Raw genomic sequence first — 17,092 nt, 5'->3', positions numbered from 1 at the left:
AGTTGCCTTTCCGCTGATGACCAGCCACAAAAAGTTGTGAATGATGCCCCTTCCTCAACCCTACTGTTAATAATAATAATGATAATAAGTGCTACCTGTTAAGCGCTTACTATATACCAAGCACTGTACTAGGCATTAGGGTAAATAGAGGATAATCAGGCCCCACCTTGGACTCACCGAGAAAGTAGGAAGGAGGACAGGTATTGAATTCCCATTTTGAAGATGAAGGTACTGAGACACAGAAAAGTTGAGTGACTTGCCCAAGGTCATACAGCAGTCAAGAGGCAGAGCTAGGATAGAAGCCATTAGAGCCATAATTGGAGTCCTTCAGGCCCATTCTCTCAGGCCCATTCTCTTCACAATAGGCCACTCTGCTTCCCAATATTATATCACTCACTTTTGTTTTGGAGCTCTTGCTTTGGTTGTTTCATATGGCAGTCATTTAACTTGGTTAGGTATTCATGCAGAATAATGAAAAAATCCCGCCTCCCAAATGGAGTCGCTCTAGGTTCTAACAGAAGTTGTGTTTTCACTCTGTATATAGGCTGGACTGCTGAAAGGGAATTGGGGAACATTTGCTCAACAGGGTGAGCTTGTCTGGGCTCAGCGTGCTGTGGTACAGGAAGGAATGGTGTGGGCATGTCTGCAGTGTCAGACCCAGTGAGCATGTCGGCGTGAGATTGCCTTAGTGCCAAGTTTTGCAAGAATGCGCCCTTGCATTGTAGCAGAGCCGATGGTATGTCCTGCCACAGCCCATCTGGAAGAAATAGAAAGTGAAGAGTCATTCATTAGTATTTTATTCAATAACATTTATTTCATGCCAGCTGTGTGCATGGCACTGGGCCATGTGCTGCCCATGTGCAGAGCCCTGGGCCATATGCTGCCTATGTAAGAGAAGCAGCGTGGCTCAGTGGAAAGAGCCCGGGCTTTGGAGTCAGAGGTCATGGGTTCAAATCCCGGCTCTGCCAACTGTCAGCTGTGTGACTTTGGACAAGTCACTTCACTTCTCTGTGCCTCAGTTACCTCATCTGTAAAATGGGGATTAAGACTGTGAGCCCCACATGGGTCAACCTGATCACCTTGTAACCTCCCCAGCGCTTAGAACAGTGCTTTGCACATAGCAAGTGCTTAATAAATGCCATTATTATTATTATTATTATGTGCCAGGCACTGGACTATGTGCTACCTATGCACAGAGTGCTGAATCATATGCTGCTTATGTGTAGTCGCTGAACTGGGCACTTGGGAATATATGGTAGAAGCAGGAGGTATAATCCCTGCCCTCAGTGAGCTTCCCCTTCACCTCAGATTCTCCCTTTACTTGAATTCTCTCCTCCCTCCACACTCCTGCTGACAAGCCCTCCAAATCCCACCCTTCCTCCTAGACCCAAAAGCAGGGAGTCGAGTGCCCTTGTCCATTGAGGATTTTATCTCCTCTCCAGACTGCCCTGTATTTCCACCACCAACACTGTTGGCATCAAACGGCTGTGCAGAGATTCCCATCCTGAGCGACCGCCCCAATCCAGAACTTCCAGAATGGATCGACCGGGGGTTCTGGCCCAGTACTCTCCAAACTGCTGCGTCTGTGAAGCGGGATGGCCCCGTCCCTTGTCACTGGGCTTTGGCATTCACTCAAGGGCTCCAGTCAATCAGTCAATTATATTTATTGAGCGCTTACTGTGTACAGAGCACATTATTCTAAGCACTTGGGAGAGTACAATATAACAGTGTAATAGACACATTCCCTGCCCACAACGAGCTTATGGAGGAGGCAGACATTAATATAAATAAATAAATTACAAGTATGTAATTTCTAAGGGCTGGGGGGATGATGAATGAAGGGTGCAAGTCAAGGCAGTGCAGAAGGGAGTTGGGAGAAGAGGAAAACAGTGCTTATTTAGGGAGGCCTCTTGAAGGAGATGTGCCTTCAATAAGGCTTAGAAGTGGGGGAGAGTAATTATCTGTTGGCTATGAGGAGGGAAGGGCATTCCAGGCCAGAACTCTGGTGGAAATACGATTGATGATGATGGAACGATTTGTTTGAATCCAACCCAGCGCTTAGTACAATGCCTGGCACGCAGTAAGTGCTTGACAAATACCAGAATTATTATTATGTGGGCAAGAGGTTGGCAGCCAAATAGACTAGATTGAGGTACAGTTACCCCTGGGACTGAGGGATTTGGAGGGGGAAACCGAGCCAGAGACCTGCACTCTACTTTTTCACCCTTGTTCTCCCGCCTTGACCAGCCTGTCCTCCTTGCCCCTCTTCTCCTGTCTGTGCCCCCTTCTCTCTGAGCCATGCACTGATCCCCAGTCTTGCCCATCTCCCAGGTGCCCCACATTCTCTGGGGAAGGAGAGCCTCTGATCCCCTTCCAAATAGCACAGGCAGGCTCGCTGCCCAGGGTGACAGCCGAGCGCCCTGCTAAAGCGGCTTGGCCTTCAGCTGAGACCTCCTCGTGCCCTACTCCCCGGGGGACCAGAGACAGGTCAGCTTTAGGTTCAAGGGAAATAGCTGCGAGGACCAGTAGAAGCAGAGATGCCACCCTGCACTCACTGCCCGCCTCGCCCGGGTGCCCTGGCCTCCCCATGCTGGCAAAATGGATGTCCTGATTCTTGCCAAAGACTGCTCCTTCTCTCTTGGCATGAGCTCAGCCCCTGGTAAGTCAACATCTGTTGCAATCTGTGCAGAAGGACAGAACATGCTCTACAAAGGCCCGTTTGAAAACCCAGCTGCAAAGCATTAAATCATAACACAGAGGGCTCCGGTCACTGCAAGGCTAAGCCATTCGCGGCCCATTTGCCAAAGGAAACAGCAGACTGAGCTAGCGAGCAGACTTTGTCGTGAGGGGCCGGGGGTTACTTTCTCCGCCTTTGTTGGGGCAGCGGGGGCTGCCCTGTGACCTCTAACCTGCTGGGCCAGAGAAGCAGCCTGGCCTGGTGGATGAAGCATGGGCCTGGGACTTAGAAAGACCTGGGTTCTGTGTGCTGGGTGACCTTGGGCAAGTCACTTCACTTCTCTGTGCCTCAGCTACCTCATCTGTGAAATGGGGGTGAAGACTGTGAGCCCTATGTGGGACAGAAGCTGTGTCCAATCTGATTAACTTAGTATCTACCCCAGCACTTAGTACAATGCCTGGCACGTAGTAGATGCTTAACAAATACCAATTTTTAAAAAAACAACTAGCTGCTCACAGGCAGGGGTGAAGTGCGCCTTACTGTAGTCAGTGACTAGCAGGGTGTTTGACGGGCCTGCAGGAGGTGGGAATTGCATGCAGGCTAGATTCTGAGCTCCTCCTTTTCCCCACTGCTAACCCCCATCCTCTAATGGCATCTTTAGGGCATGATCAATTTCTGGAGGTCCCAGTCCTCCCCCCTTCTCTGGAAATGCCACCCCTGGAGCTTCTGCACCTAAATTGTCCTGCTGCCAGCAGCCTGGCATTGTGCAGATGTGTCCAGAGGTTATGACCTCTGTAAAGCAGGGGTAGGGGGCCATTTGTCTGGTTTTAAACCAGATAGTCCCATTTTTCAGCTGAACTGGTCCCCATCTGGTTCCGATACAGGGCCAGACAACTTTGTGTCTGGTGCTTTGGTTTCAAACACCCTACTTCCCTCCTCCCTGGCTCCTGCCGCCGCATTCCCTGGCTCAGAAGTAGGATCCATTTTTTGTGGTGGTTATCTTGGAGGGAGATGGAGAAATTTAGCATGGCTAGTGGATAGAGCATGGGCCTCGTAGTCAGAAGGATCTGGGTTCTAATTCTGCCTCCACCACTTGTCTGCTGTATGACCTTGGTTAAGTCACTTCACTTCTCTGTGCCTCAATTACCTCATCTGTAAAATGGGGGTGAAGACTGTGAGCCCCATGTGGAACAGGGACTGTGTCCAACCTGATTACCTTATATATACACCCTAGTGCTTAGTACAGTGGCTGGCACGTAGTAAGTGCTTAACAAATACCACGACTATAAGGAGGCGTGCACTCCAAAGTTTTTGTGACTTCCCAGTGACCACCAGGCTGGAGGATCTAGCGCACTGGGTGATGGTCAGTGTGATCACTCGAGAATCGCTGTTAGTTGGGTCGCCCATTACACTGTACTTTCTCCAGATGGTGGGCATGTCTGCCTGGGGCGGTAATGGAGGAGATTTGCAGGCCTGAGGCTCCTTGCCTAAGTCCACTCCAAGAGGGTGAAAATGTCGATTGGTCAAGCTCCCCTGGGAACACTCTGCATTTTGTCCCCTGCTGTGGCAGCTGCCACCGTTGACCTGGGTGGGGTTCAAGTGCCTCTCCTCAGCATGATTCACTTACCTTTCCTGGGCCCTTGGCCCCGATGATGGGCCCAGAGGTAGACAGGCAGGCCGGCCCCAGAGTTGCCCACTGTACTAAAACCTGTGTGTCTGCTCCCCAGGGCCTGGGGCGTGGGGTGGCTCTGGTATCTACAGGCCTCATCACTCAAAAATAATCCAGTCTGGAGGCTGGCGCCAGTTGGAATTTGCAATTGCATCTTAGGCTACATCTATGAGTGTGTGTGCCGCTCCCCTGGCCCTTTCCTCCTCTTTCTTCTCCTTTCCTCTTCCTTCGCCTCCCTCCTTCCCTTCTCTTCTTTCTATTCTTCCTCCCCTCTTCTCCCTTCTCTTCCTTCTCCTCTTCTTCCTCCTTCTCTTTCTCCTCCTCCTCTTTTTATTTTTCCTTCTCCTCCTCCTCCTCCTTTACTTCTTCCTCCTCCTCCTCCTTTTCTTCTTCCTCCTCCTCTGCTTCTTCCACCACCTCCTCTTTCTCCTCCTCCTCCTCCTCTTTCTCCATTGGCCTGTCCTGAATTCAGCCTGGGGCTATGATGTTGTTGTATGACATGAATTTGAAGGCACTGGTTGCGGTTAATGGTTAGGCAAAATATTAGGGTTAGGGTTAGATCTTTGAAAAAATTAATATATAGGTCACTGTCAAAATGGGGTTAACAGGAGTTTCCCCACCCCCTATTCACTTTCTGCTCTTCCCCCCCTTGAGGGAACTGGATTTACTTAGATTAGAGATGAGAATACTGGAGCGGGGGCCGGGAATATTTCAGGGTCTCAGGCTCAAGGAGGACTATTGTCTGAGTGATGGTGTCACCTTCCTCTCCTTCCAAGAGGTATGAACTCTGAACAGAAAGCAGTGAAGATTTAGTTTTGACTTTAGGAAGCATGTCATGACCACAAAGGTTATGAGCAAAGGATATGTGTTACTAGAGGAGGTTGTGGGGTTATTGTCAAAGTGACAGAAGAGTTTTCAGAAGAGGGCAGACATCTTCCTGAAATAGTCAAAGTGAAGTCCTTTTCAGAGCCAGGGACTTGGACCCCATGACTTTTCAAGACCTATATATTATATAATATTTTGAGGGTCTGACTCTTTAGGAAAAGGGAGCAGAAGTGATTCATGCATTCATTCAGTTGTATTTATTCAGTGCTTACTGTATGCAAAGCACTGTTCTAAGCGCTTGGGAAGTACAAGTCGGCAACATATATATATAAAAGTATATGTTTATATAACATATATGTTTATATAACATATAAAAGTATATAACAATCATAAAAGTGATTTCTAGGAAGGTACGTGGGCACATGACAGATATATAGAAGTGCAGCAGTGTATACACTATGTACAAATATCACATGTCTAATGTGTAATTTATGTAATATGCTGTATTATGTGTAATGTATGTAATATATATATATGTGTGTGTGTGTGTGTATAGGAAATATACAACACACACACATATGTAGGGTATATAGTGCTTTATTCCACTCCCTTTTCCTAAAGAGTCAGACCCCCCAACATGCTAAAAAATTTGCTAAACAGGTCTGTGGTCCTGTGATGTTTAGCACCCGAGCCCCTTACTGACAGGGTGTGAGGCCGCCTACAGTGGAGACCACCAGAGGGAGGCCATAATGCAGCGTTGCTATTGTTTGGCCGCCTGGCATCTGCAAGTCCTTTAAGGCCGACTGCTTTCCTGTGGTTACCACTCACCTGGGAGCTTGGTTTCTGGCTGCGGTCTTTGTCCCAGAGAGCAATCAGGAGTGGATCATTTTTTTATAGGAAACACACCTTGAAGCTATTTCTCTCATGTCCCTGCACACCATGTAATGGACACTGGGTCATTGCAGCTCACCCCCTGTGTGATGCATTCTGGCTTCGCCCACCAGCCTCCTCTTGCATCACCCCTAATCTCAGATGAGAAGAGATCTGGGAGAAACTGGGATATGTCTCGGTTGGCTTGAATCCCTAACCATTGGAGAGGAAGCCGAGGACGCTGAGCATATCTTTCTTAGACTGTGAGCTCTTTGAGGGCTTGAAGGACGTAATGAAGGGCAGCCTCCGCAAATAGTATGGCCAAATGGCAGAGACGTGAGAGACAGGTATGATGGACAGATCAGCTGGTGCCCAGCAAGTCAGAAAGCAGCGTTTCTTTTTGAGTAGAAGCTTTGAGAAAATCACAAGACAGACTAAAAACGAAAGCAACCCCAGGCTTTGCAAATGGCAAACCCAGCAGTACACCTTAAGGTGATTTGAGTTTGTGAGTGTGTGTTTGTGCGCGCACATGAGTCTGGAACCAGGAAGAGGAGGTGGGAGGGGGCACATTGGCTCTATGAGTCACATAAACCCCTTTAGGTGAATTTCACCATCAGAGATATTCTCAAATTTGAAGGCAGATTGTGTGTGTGTGTGTGTGTGTGTGTGTGTGTGTGTGTGTGTTATGTTCTGCTGTAAGTTGCCATGGCATAATCCACCAGTTGCTCTGTGCTACAATGGAGTCTTTGTGAAGGGTTGAGCAGGCCGGCAGCATGTTTTGATATCCACGCTCCGTGCCCTTTCTTGCTCCATCTCCAGAGAACACTGAAAAGGAAATGATTTTACCTCCTCCCACTCCCCAACCTTTCCCATGAACCAAGGCCTCAGGGGCCCTGAGCCCCCCTTCAGAGAGGGTCTGCTCCTTTGCATAACTCCCTCTGAAGTTATACCTCTAGGGGCCCACCCTACCAAGTGTCTGGACCCCTGACCGGGGAGGGGGTGGTTCTTCCTGCTGAAAGACCCCTCAGAAGCAGTGACCTTTAGGCCGGGAAGAGCAACCTCTAGTGTGGTTGTGGAAGAGGGGTGAACCATGGTGATGATAGGAAGGACAGAAGCAGGGGAGATTTTTTTTTATGGCACTTGTTAAGCAACTTACTATGTGCCAAACTGTTCTAAGTACTGGAGTAGAAACAAGCTAATCAGGTTGGACACAGTCACAGTCCCACATGGGGCTCACACTCTTAACCCCCATTTTACAGGTGAGGTCACTGAGGCCCAGTGAAGTGACTTGCCCAAGGTCACCCAACGGACATGGTGGAGATGGGATTAGAACCCAGGTCCTTTTGACTCCCAGTCCCATGGTCTATCTATTAAGCCACTGCTTCTCTTGACTCAAATCATTCTTGAGAGAGGCAGCTGAGGGGCTAAAGGTCTTTCTCCCCAGGACCTGATGGGAGGGAGAAAGATTCCTAGGACCCAAGCAGAGGGTCACCCCCCCCCCTTCCTCCCTGCTGGATTCACCCCCCTCCTCTACCCCCCACTGCCAAGGGGACTTTTAGCTAACCAGGACCAGCAATGATGGTTGGAGTGGGAGCGGGGCAGACAGAGAAGAGGTTGTGAGGACCACCCAGGGCTATAACTAAAATGGGAAAACTGGACTGGGCATCTAATGGATGCAGGAGGCTGCCCCGGGTTCCTACCACATGCGGGTGCCAAACTGGGTGCTTACCAGATATGGAATCCTGTCCTGGCTGTCTGAGGGGTGTCTGCTGAATGCAGGATGCTGTATTGGGTGCCTGCTGTGTGCAGGGTGCTGTATGGGGTGCCTAACCCGTGTAGGGTGCTGTATTGGGCTCTTGCTGAACTGGATGCTTATTGTGTGGAGGACGCTATAAGGGCCCCTACTTTGGGCAAGGTGCTGTCCAGGGTGCCTAATGTGTGTAGGGCCCTGTACCGAGCACCTATTTGTGTACAGCTTTGCATGGGACCCCTTCTATAGGCAGGGTGTGGGCAGGACACTGCTCAGGGCACCTACTTTGGGCACTTCGGGGGGACTCTTTACTCCTCATCTGAGTGGAGAATCAACAGTGTGCGACCAAGTTGGCCCCTGGAACCAATGCTCCAGGTCACTGGTCTGAGCTGGGAAGAAGCTTAAGGAATAGAATTACTGCACCACTAGGTAAATAATAATTGTTGTATTTCTTAAGTGCTTACTATGTGCCAGGCACTATACTAAGCTTGGGGGTGGATACAAGCAAATCAGGTTGGACACCGTCCCTGTTCTGCATAGAGCTCACAGTCTTAATCCCCATTTTACAGATGAGGTAACTCAGGTACGAGAAGTTCGGTGACTTGCTCAAGTCCCACACAGCAGACATGTGGTGGAGGTAGGATTAGAACCCATGACCTTCTGACTCCCAAGCCCATGCTGTATCCACTGTGCCATGATGCTTCCCCTAGTTTCTCCAATCAAATGAAGACTCTCCATTCAAACCAAGGGTTTCTGTTCTTTGAGGTTGTCTAATGCAGGCAGACTGGGCATGTTTTCCATTGCATAATGCAGATGGGTAATGGAGCTGAGATAGCTACCAAAGAAACAAAACTTTTAACTTCTTGAGATTTGGGGTAATATAATTCTCATTATAATGCTTCATTAAAGTAAATTTTTGCATTAAAGATCAAGAGAAAGTTCCCTTCATACTCAGAGAATTAAACTTTAGAGGTGAGAGTTACAGCAACTTTGCCACACATTCAACTGTTCTCATCTCTCCTCCACAAATTCTCCTTTGGCTTCCTCTGCCCTACGGAGAAGCAGCGTGGCTCAGTGGAAAGAGCCCGGGCTTTGGAGTCAGAGGTCAGGGGTTCAAATCCCGGCTCCACCAGCTGTCAGCTGTGTAACTTTGGGCAAGTCACTTAACTTCTCTGTGCCTCAGTGACCTCATCTGTAAAATGGGGATTATGACTGTGAGCCCCCCGTGGAACAACCTGATCACCTTGTAACCTCCCCAGCGCTTAGAACAGTGCTTTGTGCATAGTAAGCGCTTAATAAATGCCATCATCATCATCATAGGGACCCAGGGAGACCTACTATCTCTGTTAGGAGAGTCAAAGAACTCTTGCTGGATACTCAGTATCGGCAAAGGTCTGGAAAAAAGAATGGACAGGTGGATTTTTAAAGATACACACTCTGCTTCAGTAGTATATGCTGGATAAGCGGGGTCAACCATTGTGCTCCAGAGAAGAGAGATTTTGCCCTAACCCCAGAATGAATACTCTTGAGTCCATGAGAGGGAAGGGAAGGAGAGATCTTGGTTATTGCACTGGCCTAGACATCTTCTGCCCCTTTTCCCTTATTTTCTTGCCCTCTGTGAGAACACCTTTCTCCACGAACTATCCCTTCAGACAGTTAGAAAGTGTGCTTAAGGTTACGACAACCTTTTCTTTTCCAGTTTAAAATCTACTCATTCTTTTACCAGGTGCTGGAGAAAGTACAACGCGATAGAGTTGGTAGACACAATCCCTGCCCATAAGGACCTTACAGCCTACAGGGGAAGACAGACATTAAAATAGATTAGGGATAGGGGAAAAAGTAAAGCATGAGAGTATTTAGATGTACTGTGGAGCTGGGGGGAATATCAAAGAGCGTCGAATGTGCATCTTTAAAAATCCACCTGTCCATTTTTTTTTCCAGATCTTTGCTGACACTGAGTGTCGTACTAAGTGCTTGGGAGAGTACAATACAAGACTGAAGCACTTACAATCTAGCAGGGGATAAAGACACTGAAATAATTTACAGATAATAAGGAAACTGAATATATAGGTAAGTGTTTAAATATGTATAAAAGTGATTCTGGTAGTTGTGAGTATGTAAATGTGGTGCTAAATGCTGGTGAAAATTGGGAGGATAAAGCTGGGGGAGAGGGGAAATTAACTGGAGAAGTTCTCCTGGAGGAAGTGAGGTTTCAGAGGGGTTTTAATGAGGAGGAGAGCTGTAGTATGGCAAATACTTGTATCCACCGCAGTGCTTAGTGCAGTACCTGGCACATGGTAAGCCCTTAATGAATACCACTATTATTATTATTATTATGAAAGGTTGAGAGAGTTCCAGGGGGGAAGGAAGAACATCAGCAAGGGATTGGAGATGAGAGAGAGGAGAGCAAGGCACAGTGAGGAGGTTAACTTGAGAAGAAAAAAGTGTGAGCTGGGACATAATGGAAGAAGAGCATAGGCAGGAGGATGGTCAGGAGTTTCTGCTTGATGTGGAGAGGAATAGGTAACCTCTGGAGGTTTTTGAGCTGGGTAGAGATGTGAACAAAACATTTTAGAAAGATGATCCAAGTCACCGAGTGAAGTATGGACAGGAGAGGGGAGAGACTGGAGGCAGGGAGATCTGGGAGGAAGTTAATGCAGTAGACAAGGCAGAATGTGACAAGTATCTGGACCAGCGTCGGATGGAGAGGAAAAGGCAAATCATGGAAATGATGTGGTGGGGAAATCAGTGTTAGAGTGACATACTGGATGTTGGATTATAAGAGAGGCTGGTGTAAGGGATAATGCCAAGGTGAGCTTCAGAGATGGGAAGGGTTAGTGATGTTTGCAACTGCGAATGGGGAAGTTAGGTGGAGAAGATGATTTGAGAGGGAAGTTGAGGATTTCACTTAGTGGGACATCCATGTAGATATGTCTTAAAACCTCTCACTGTTTCTTTTGTTAATTTCTGGTCTCTTTCCTAATTGTCTAAGTTGTTCTGAGTTCTAGCCCTGTTTTGTGAGTTTGCCACCCCTTACCGATCTGGCATTGCTGTGGACTTAATGGACATTCTGTCTATTCAAAATCTAAATCAGGTTGTATTTTGCCTCAGTAAAACAAAAGATGTTGAGAAGAAAACCAGCACCTAGTAGTTGCAGTAGTAGTAGTAGTAGTAGTAGTAGTAGTAGTAGTAGTAGTAGTAGTAGTAGTAATAGTTGTTATTGAGCACCCTTTGGGTGCCTACTATATGAAGCACTTGGGAAAGTTCAGTGGAAGCACAAGGAGCTCACATTCTAACAGGGAAGACAGGCTGGAGATATTTAGGTCTCCAAGGAGTCGAAGGCCCCAGTCTCCAGTGGAGCAGGGAGTAAATCCAACCCTTTTGGGAAGAATGAGACCTTTTCCAGGCCACCAATTTTTTCTGTCACGTCCCCATCCTTGGTGTTTTGGGGTCCTGAAAAGGTTAACCCACCTTCAAATGCCGAGTGCAGGTCATCTGCTGGGAATTTGCCTTTTGGATCTGGGCCCAAAGTTGCTGTTGGCAGAGTTTGCTCTTAAACTCTATACAGACTATCCGGTTATACCAAAATTATTCAAGTGTGAGAAGTCAGAAGAAATATCAGAGGGCAATTGTCTTTCTTACTAGCATGACGATGAAAATGTCTCTTTCCAATGTTATGTCTCTGCATTGCCCATGAGTTTTACCCATGAGAATCAGGAAAATAAGTTCATTCATTCAATCATATTTATTGAGCGCTATAGCATGCGGATCTGGGGCAAGACCTGGCTTCCCCTGGGGCAAGAAAGAAATAAGACCTAAGAGAAATAAGGGGAGAAGCTACAGCCTAGAAGAAAGAGTGTGGGGCTTGCAGTCATGAGCTGGGCCACTGGTCTGCTGTAAGACCTTGGGCAAATCACTTAAACTATTTCTGGGCTTCACGTTTTTCATCTACAACATTGAGATGTGATGCCTGCTCTCCCTACCTCGTAGGCTGTGAGTCTCATGTGTAACAGAGACTGTGTTCATACAGTCTGATGCGGGAGACAAACCAACACAGATTGCCAACATACAATCTCATTGAAAACATTACTTTTCATTAGCAGGACCTGAAGGATGCTGAGATTACTTCAGCTGTAGAAGGATTGCAATTCTCCCATTCAATTAAAAGCTCCTCAAGGGAATCACCTTTTATATTTTTTAAAAACACATCTCCTCCAAGAGGCTTTCCCCGATCAAGCCCTCATTTCCTCTTCTCCCACTCCTTTCTGTGTTACCTTTGCAGTTGGATTCGCACCCTTTATTCACCCCTCAGCACTTATGTACATATCTGTAATTTATTTATATTAATTCCTGTCTCTTCCTCTAGACTGTAAGCTCACTGTGGGCAGGGAATATGTCTATCAATTCTACTATATTGTTCTCTTCTATGCACTTAGTACATTGCTCTGCACACAGTAACCACTCAATAAATATGATGGATTGACTTCCTTGATATGTCCTCCAAGTGCCTAGTTCAGTGCTTTGAAAACAGTCAGTGTTCAGCAATGGGCAGAAAGAATGTTCTAAGGACACCAAGAAGTATCATACGGCACAGCATAGATTGGAAAGAGCACACATTGTGAGCCCCTCAAGGGACGGAGTCTGTGTCTAATTCCCACCTGTGTGCTCTTTTTCAGCACTTAGTACAGTGCTCTGTATGCCGTAAGGACTTAAAAACTACTGCTACTACTGACACATGCACCCCCCCACACACACACTCTTTAGTTTTGAAGGCATCACAGCCAATGGCAAGATTGTATCTTTGTGTGTGTCCCTGAGAGAGGATCTCTTGCACACTTCAGTCAATCAATTATATTTATTAAGTGCTTCTGTGTCCTTGCATGTACACTGTGTGTGCTTCTTCTGGCACCTCCACCCCCATACAGTCACACGTGCAGCAATCAGCCCAAGAAACTGGTCAGGTGGAAAGGCAGAGCGACAGGCTCCGTGCACCTGGGATCTGATGTTGTTATCTGACGTGAGGAGCAAACCAGACTGATCACCACATCTGGGTTTTTTTGGGCCCTCTTGGCATTTGGCAAGTCTTTAAACAACGTCATCTTGGAATAGGAAAGTCAGGGAAACATCTACACTTCCATTTGTTCTGTTGGAGTTGCAACGTGGCAGGTTGTAGCACAGCAATGATTCAGAAAAGATGAAGAGATTTTTGAGCATTTATAGACCTGGGGAACTGTATTTGAGCATTTATAAACCTGTGCAGACTCACAGAACTCTTATTATGGTTCCTAGACACATCTGCTTTTACGCAGAAGCTCGGGAACAACGAATAGTCTCCTGACTGCTCCAGACAGGTACTATACGGGAATGCCTTCCTAAATATTTCTATGGCTGCCCTTTTGGAAAAATGACCTCATTTTAAGGGATTGCACACTATGCTAAGCTCTTCTTTTGTATAAATTAGACAAGAGTCTCAGTTAACTACATGCCTTGGCTGTCTTGCTTCATTTCTTCCACTACCTTTTTTTAAAAAAAATTCATTTGTTTTCTTCTGAAGCTCCCTACTTTTGCTTGGACCATTTTCAGCTTGTTTTCTGCACTGCACTCATTTTGTTTCTAGAATATTTTCTCCCCAGAGAGTCTCTAAATCCCTTTTGTCTCAAAATATACGCTTTGCCCCTTCATCCTTACCAAATTCCCCCATTAATTTAATGTTATCTTCTGGCCTCGGAAATGTTCTCAGTTGTGAACTACATCTCCGAACGTAAGGCTTGAGAAGATGATACTCTCAAGTGTAGTTTAACTGATAGAGCAGAGGATGGGGAATCAGAAAACATCTGTGCCCTTAGCACTTATGTTTGCATACCTTCCTTTAGGACATGCATGTTCTTGACATACTAACTTCCACTCATTTATCTGTCTAATTACCCTTCTATAGTTCTGCTATTAACAACATAGCCTTTCTTTCTCCCCTAACTACAATATTTGTACAGGGCTTATGCTTATCAGTCTACCCTGTAGATATAAGCTCCTTGAGGGGAAGGACCATGTCCCTTACTTAGTCGTACTCTCTCAAGTACATAGAACAGTGCTCTGCACACAGTAGGTGCTCAATAAATAGTAGCGATGAACTGATCGATAATGTCACTGTGGGTGAGTCTCTCTTTTTCCACCTGAAGATTGCTTGCCTGCATCCTGCTTTTTTTATAGGTAAAAGGGTCCAGAGAGGAGGGAGAAGGAGGAAAATGCTTTGAGTTTTATGGAAAGAAGGTGCAATGTGCTATAGGGGCATTTTTGAGGTAGCTGACTTCAGATACCTTTAAGACTGTAAGCTTGTTGTGGGTAGGGAACATGTCTATCAACCCTTATGTTGTACTCTCCCAAATGCTTAGTACAGTGCTCTCAAATAGCGCTCAGTAAATACGATTGATTAATTACTGGGCTGATTGAAAATTCTGGGGATCCCTGGACAGTGGAGCTCCACAGGTCAAAGATTTCTGCCCTCCTGCCCATGAGTGGGTGTGCTACATGCCCATGGTGCCTTGCATGCTGGGACTATTTTCCCTTGACGGTAGAGCAGGTGGATGCTGAGGAACGGCTGCAGGTCCCTTGACAATAGAGGAGGACCCATGGTTCCATGCTGGTCCCATGGCAACAGTGGGGACACTGGACATTATTCCATTTTGCCAGGATCAATTCAATATCAGCATCAGGTTGATTGAGCACCTGCTGTGATTAGATTACTGGACCGAGGGTTTGAGGAAGAAAGAAGTAAAAGACATGGTTTCTGTCCTCAGTGAGATCAGTCTACCGAGGCCGACAGGCATAAACTGATGAGCATTCTGTAATTCAAGGTGAAGCTCTAAATAAAACACGAGTGAATAAATATGATTAATGAAATAAATCCGTGGGTGCTGAGGTGGCCGATAAGATGTCTCAAGTAGGGAGGGAGCTTGAAGAAAGGTTAATCAGGGATCATCCAGTGGTAAAAATGGCCTGAGGTGTAACCCATGTATATTTGTATATATTGTATATGATATCAAAAGAGTGTCCTTATTTTCTCTTCCTCTTGTTTCTCCTTCTCTCTGCCCCATTCTTGATTTCAGGCAGAGATTCTTGCTTGGTTTCCTTTTCCGCCATAAGAGGTGTTATTTTTCACTTGGCTCTTGCCGTGCTTATTTGTAAAAGAGAAATGCAGTGAGAGGCCTCCTTCTGGACAGCCTGTGCTCTCAGAGTAGGAGGATCAATCAATCAATGGTATTTGTTGAGCATTTATTATGGGCAGAGCACTGTAGCAAGTGCTTGGGAGAGTACAACAGAATTAGCAGACACAATCCCTGCTCACAATGAGCTTGCAGTCTAGAAAGGAAGCAGGCAACACTGCCCTTCCCTGTCCCCCAAGATGTATCCCCCAACATCACTTTTCCAAAGTGTCCACCCCAAGTTCAGGAACTGGAACTGCTTGCTGACTGCCAACTCCACTGGAGCGATTGAGCTGCGGTCCCCATGGATTTCCTTGGGTTGTGGATGAAGAAGTATTAGCAGTGGTAGCATTATTTTGAATATCCACTTGATGTGGTGCACTGTACTAGGTGCATGGGAAGCACAGAGTAAAGAAATGAGACATTTCCTGCCAACAGGGAGGGGAGACTAACAAACACATTTACAACTCGTGTCAAAATCAATAATTGAGTGCACATGAGTGCTGAGGGGAGCATAAATAAGTTCATAAGTGTTAGAGTTGACTGAAGGGATGATATTGCTCAGGGTGCTGGGAAATCAACAAAGGAAAGCTTGTTGGAGAAGACAGGATTTTAGGAGGGTTTTGAATGTGGGGAGAGCTGTGGTCTCTGATGTGGGGAGGGAGGGAGTTCTATGAAGTCGGGATAGCGTGAGAGATGGGATGGAGGAGAGAGAGATGCTGTGAACACAGTAAGCGCTCAATAAATGCGATTGAATGAGTGAGAGCAAGGAACAGTAGAAGGTTGGCTAGAAAGGAGCAAAGAGAGTGAGTTGGGCAAGTGGAGAGTGGATAGGTGTTGGGGGGGCAAGTTGGTGGAGAGTCTCGAAGCTGATTTTGATAAATTTTTGTCTGATGTGCTCCTCATGGATGGGGATTGTGTCTCCCAACTCTATTGTACTGTACACCCAAGTACTTAATACGGCGCCTTTCACACAATCAGTGCTGAATAAGTACCATTGATTGATTGTTTGATGTGGTGAGATACAGGAAGCTAGCAGAGGAGTTTGAGGAGAGGAGAGATGAGGACCAACCACTGCTTCAAGGAAAATGATCCATTTAGCAGAGTGTATCGTATAGATTGGAGGGGGAGAAGCTGAAGACCAGCAAGGAGGGTAATGCAATAGTCAGATTGTGATAAGAACAGTGCTCTATGTAGCTAGCGCTTAACAAATAACACTGTCGTTTATTTATCATGAGAGTAATTTGGGTTGAGCAGAAGGGGTGGATCTGGGAGATATGTTACATTGTCCTCTCCCAAGCACTTAGTACAGTGCCCTGCACACAGTAAGTGCTCAATAAATGTAATTGATTGATTGGTGTATGTTAAGAACAAGCAGGGTTTGGCCCTAGACTGAATATGAGAGCCAAATGATTGCCAAGAGTCAAAGCTGACTCCCATGTTGGGGCTTCTGGGTCAGGGAGAATGGTGGTGGTATCAACTGAAGTACGAGAGTTAGGGGCAGGAGTGGGTTTAAGGGGAAAGAGGAGGACTTAGACAGACTGAAGGGCATCCGAGTGGAGACGTCTTGGAGGCATGAGGGAAATGCAGGACTGGAGGCCAGGACTAGAGAGAGGTTTGGGAGTGTTTCATAAAGCAGATGGAGCTGAAGCCATGTGAGTAGATAAGCTCTCTGTGGGAGTCAGGGTAAAGCCAGAAGAGAAGATGACCCCAAACAGCTTTGGAGGTCACCAATAGTCAGAGAAGGGATTGTCGGAGAAGCCACTCTCTTCACCCCCACGGTCATTAAGCTTGGACTTCCACCTTTGCCCTTTCAAGTCTCCAGGGAGATGGGGAACTCCCAAACACAGGGAACTGAGGTGAAAAATCGGGTGATGTGGCCCCTTGGCCAGACAGCTCGGCCAAAAACGCACCCCGTTTGCCCTCTGTCGACTGCCATACCCTCCCACCTCTGGCACCGGCAAAGAAAGGTTGAGCCTCAGGCCCGTCAGAATTCCAAGATTCCCCCAGGTTGTGCCCACGGGACCCTGGGGTCCAGGCACCACAGACCAAGGCGGCTGTGCAGCCCAGTGGAAGGATTGGCGCAGGCTGGGAGCAAGGGC

This window comes from Tachyglossus aculeatus, chromosome 23 (assembly GCF_015852505.1).
Source record: "Tachyglossus aculeatus isolate mTacAcu1 chromosome 23, mTacAcu1.pri, whole genome shotgun sequence".
NCBI classification, from domain to species: domain Eukaryota; kingdom Metazoa; phylum Chordata; class Mammalia; order Monotremata; family Tachyglossidae; genus Tachyglossus; species Tachyglossus aculeatus.
The sequence above is the reverse complement of the archived record's forward strand: the minus strand, read 5'-3'. Positions refer to the sequence as shown.